Genomic DNA, 5,087 nt, shown 5'->3' on the forward strand with positions numbered 1-5,087 from the left:
GCCAGCCACCTGTAGTATACAGCCAGCCCCCTGTAGTATACAGCCAACCAGCCCCCTGTAGTATACAGCCAGCCCACCCCCATGTAGTATACAGCCAGCCAGCCCCCTGTAGTATACAGCCGGCCCCCATGTAGTATAGAGCCAGCCCCCATGTAGTATACAGCCAGCCCCAAGTAGTATGCAGCCAGCCCCATATAGAATAAAGCCAGCCCCATATTGTATACAGCCAGTCCCCTGTATGTTTAGTACATTAAAAAATAAAATGTACCGATGCTGGGGATCGGGAGCCAGGCACCAGAGGGTGAGTATTACGGGTTTTTTTTTAATTGACTCGTGTATAAGCGGAGGTGAGGTTTTTCAGCACATATCTTGTGCTGAAAAACTTGGCTTATACACGGGTATATACGGTATATAAATTTGATATCCCTGTGATCGTAGCAACCCAAAGAATAAAGAGAAAGTCATTTGGAGCGCAGAATAAAACACGTAAAAATAGAGCCCACAAGAAAACATCACAAATGTGTTTTTTTGTCAATTTAACTGCACTTGGAATTTTTTCCAGCTTTCCAGTACATTGTATAGAATATTAAAGAGAACCTATCACCAGGGGAACCATTTTTAGCAGACCCCCAGAGCATAGTACATACACTGCCAAAGTGTTTTTGTATAAAAAATATGTTTTACAGAAAAAAAGATATGTTATATTGTACCTTTCATTAGCATCTGCTGTGTGACTAGGCACTTGCCCCCTGGGAGTTGCTGGAAAGGAGCAGTTCCCACCCCCCCCCCACACCCTTGGGAACCTGCTCCACCATATGTCCTTTTCAAATATATGAATAATTCCCCTCACTCAGGATTGGCTGTAGAGGAGCAGGGGGCGTCGCTAAGCCCAGTGATGGGTGTTTTCATATATTTGAAAAGGACACCTGGAGGAGCTGTTTACCAAGGGTGGGGGGGAACTGCTCCTTTCCAGCCACTCCCAGGTGACGAGTGCCTAGTCACACAGCACGTGGTATTGAAAGGTGCTATATAACATATCTTTTTTCTGTAAAACCTATTTTTTATACAAAAACACTTTGGCAGTGTGTGTGTGTGTGGGGGGGGGGGGGGGAGTGCTAAAAATGGGTCTCCTGGTGACAGGTTCCCTTTAAATGGAGCTACTAGAAAGTACAATTGGTGCCGCGGATAAAAATCCCTCACACATCTCTGTAACCCTCTGTAACTAAAAAGGTAACTAAAAACAGAAGCGCAAAAAATAAATAGGGAAAAAGGGCTGCACCCTGTAAAGGTAAATAGAATGTCAGCAAGCAGAGATCTAGAAAACAGCGAGGAACCGATACAAACAATATCAATTATTTGCTGAAAGTGGACAACCTCTTTAAAGTGAACCTGTCACCAGGAATGTCATTTTTAGCTGGCGATAGGTTCCAATAGCCTATGCTATGCAGCATGTGGTGAGTCTTGGGGAAAGGGGGGGGGGGGAGGTACAGCCTGTGTCAGTCTTCTCTTCTTCAAACTCATGCAGCCCCTTACCCCTCCCCACTTCCTGTTATGTGCATTGAGCAGGCAGGGGAGGGAGGGGGATGGTGTGTACAAGAGGAAGATTACATGAGGAGACACAGGCACACACAGGCTGAAGCTGCCCCTTCCTGGAACTCACCACATGATGCTGGCAGAGAGCCTGACAATGGAAAATAAACTATTTCAAATGAATTAAATGATTCATAAAGGCATTTTTAAAATTAGCACAGCATAGGCTATTTGAACCTGTCACCACCTTAAAATGACATTCCTGGTGACAGGTTGCATTAAGGCTCAGTTTACGCTGTGTTCTTCGAATTTTTCCATAAAACATTTTCAGCGCAAGTACAGATAAAATCATATCACCAAGGGGTTTCAATCATGGCTAGAAACTCATTGGTGATATGATGTTACCTGTATCTTATACCTGTGATGGATATGTTTTATGGAACAATCGGAATTTCTCAATTAAAATGGAGCGCTTTGGTGCTGGATCAATCTGATATTTTGCCTATGGCAGGTTTTGGATTTTCATCTGCAAAGTCCTCTAATTCTCTGGGAGATAAGTGGCTCATTTGACATTGTGGATAGGTGTTTAGGTGTATCAGTGAGTTGGGCAAGCTACGTAAAACATTTTAATAAGCTTTGCATAAATCAACAGCACAAGTGAACACGAGAAACCTTGTTAAAAATCAGAGTAAAGTCCCAGAATACCCTTTTATTTCAGATACAAAAGGGAAAATGGTATGTTTGAGTACCCCAGCAAGTTATGGATGAGAAGGCCTCTGTCTTTAAGGCTATCTCCAGAACATAAAGGCCATCATGAAGCTAACATATTCGATTACCGGAAGGTGGCAAATAAAGTATAGGAAATCTACCAACAAAATCAATACTGACAAACCAGGGGCACTTACTCATAGATCCAGACAATGCAACAACAATTGGGAATGTTCCCTATGATGCACAGCTTTTTAAATAAGTTTTATGCATTGTCCATGGTACTGAACACAGAGCTGAATGCCCTGGATACAACACTCATGAGGCCGCAAAACAATCTCTAGAGAATCTCTGTTGAACCACAAGAGATATTGCAAATCTGAATGTGTATGGAGTGGGATACAGGTGGTCTCCTACTTAAGGACACCCGACTTACAGACAACCCATAGTTACAGACGGACCCTTCTGCCCACTGTGACCTCTGGTGAAGCTCTCTGGATGCTTTACTATAGTCCCAGGCTGCAATGATCAGCTGTAAAGTTTGTAATGAAGCTTTATTGATAATCCTTGGTCCAATTACAGCAAAATTTTTGAAACTCCAATTATCACTGGGACAAAAGAAAAAAATGTACAGTTTCGACTTGCATACAAATTCAACTTAAGAACAAACCTCCGGACGCTATCTTGTATGTAACACGGGGACTGCCTGTACTTCTTCCTGTTCAGCCCCTCCGCCTCAGACAACACACCAGGAGAGACCTCTAACATAAGTGTGAATTAGGTATAAGCTGTCTAATTGAAAGCACAATTTAGACTAGTTTGCTACACAAAGGTGCCTACATTGTGGTGAACCTTTTTTGATGTGAAGGTGCACCCCTTTATCTGTGGTAAAAGAAAGGGGGAACACCAGCTGCAGAATCTTGGCAATCAAGACCTGTGTGCCTCTGAGGATCACCTTATGCCTTATCCCATCTCACATTTTGTAACTATCACTCTCTGTGATGATATCATCTTTGGAGTAGAAACCTTTTCTATACATATATACACTCACCGGCCACTTTATTAGGTACACCATGCTAGTAACGGGTTGGACCCCCTTTTGCCTTCAGAACTGCCTCAATTCTTCGTGACATAGATTCAACAAGGTGCTGGAAGCATTCCTCAGAGATTTTGGTCCATATTGACATGATGGCATCACACAGTTGCTGCAGATTTGTCGGCTGCACATCCATGATGCGAATCTCCCGTTCCACCACATCCCAAAGATGCTCTATTGGATTGAGATCTGGTGACTGGAGGCCATTTGAGTACAGCGAACTCATTGTCCTGTTCAAGAAACCAGTCTGAGATGATTCCAGCTTTATGACATGGTGCATTATCCTGCTGAAAGTAGCCATCAGATGTTGGGTACATTGTGGTCATAAAGGGATGGACATGGTCAGCAACAATACTCAGGCTGTGGCGTTGCAACAATGCTCAATTGGTACCAAGGGGCCCAAAGAGTGCCAAGAAAATATTCCCCACACCATGACACCACCACCAGCCTGAACCGTTGATACAAGGCAGGATGGATTCATGCTTTCATGTTGTTGACGCCAAATTCTGACCCTGCCATCCGAATGTCGCAGCAGAAATCGAGACTCATCAGACCAGGCAACGTTTTTCCAATCTTCTACTGTCCAATTTCAATGAGCTTGTGCAAATTGTAGCCTCAGTTTCCTGTTCTTAGCTGAAAGGAGTGGCACCCGGTGTGGTCTTCTGCTGCTGTAGCCCATCTGCCTCAAAGTTTGATGTACTGTGCGTTCAGAGATGCTCTTCTGCCTACCTTGCTTGTAACGGGTGGCGATTTGAGTCACTGTTGCCTTTCTATCAGCTCGAACCAGTCTGCCCATTCTCCTCTGACCACTGGCATCAACAAGGCATTTCCGCCCACAGAACTGCCGCTCACTGGATGTTTTTTCTTTTTCGGACCATTCTCTGTAAACCCTAGAGATGGTTGTGCGTGAAAATCCCAGTAGATCAGCAGTTTCTGAAATACTCAGACCAGCCCTTCTGGCACCAACAACCATGCCACGTTCAAAGGCATCAAATCACCTTTCTTCCCCATACTGATGCTCGGTTTGAACTGCAGGAGATTGTCTTGACCATGTCTACATGCCTAAATGCACTGAGTTGCCGCCATGTGATTGGCTGATTAGAAAATAAGTGTTAACAAACAGTTGGACAGGTGTACCTAATAAAGTGGCCGGTGAGTGTATATATATATATATATATATATATATATATATATAATGTGTTTTTCATTTTTGTAACTTCGAAACGCGTCAGTCTGTGACTGTTGTACTGATCTTATCCATTGTTTAATAAACTTGAAGTTTTATCTGGAAGTCTTGCTGTGCTGGAGGCTATCTTTTTTCTTTTGTTGCTTTATACGTAGTAGATGTACTAGTCTATAAAACCACATTGCTAAATATGGAACAAAGTATTTAAGGCAGTTCTTTAGGTCCACATAACAATGGAATTCTGTCTCAGGTCCAATAATCACATTTGTGGTCCTGCAAGTTAGTGGCACAAGCAGAAAAATAATTGCAATTACCGACCGTGCGACAATAGTTACAATTAAAACTGGCATACAGGCCCTAATAAATGTCCCCAGTATTCCCATTGAGGCTTATGGTCGCATTTATACTGGGCCTTAATTCTACACTGGATAATGTGCTTAGTGTCATCCATTCCTGCATTTATATTGCCTTCCAGGGGGAATCTCACATTTTCCCGCCCACTTCAACCATGACTAAAACTCCAACAAGCTAACATCAGACTCCGGCAGCCTTCGGCTTACGCACATG

The sequence above is a fragment of the Engystomops pustulosus genome, chromosome 3, assembly GCF_040894005.1.
Source record: "Engystomops pustulosus chromosome 3, aEngPut4.maternal, whole genome shotgun sequence".
NCBI classification, from domain to species: domain Eukaryota; kingdom Metazoa; phylum Chordata; class Amphibia; order Anura; family Leptodactylidae; genus Engystomops; species Engystomops pustulosus.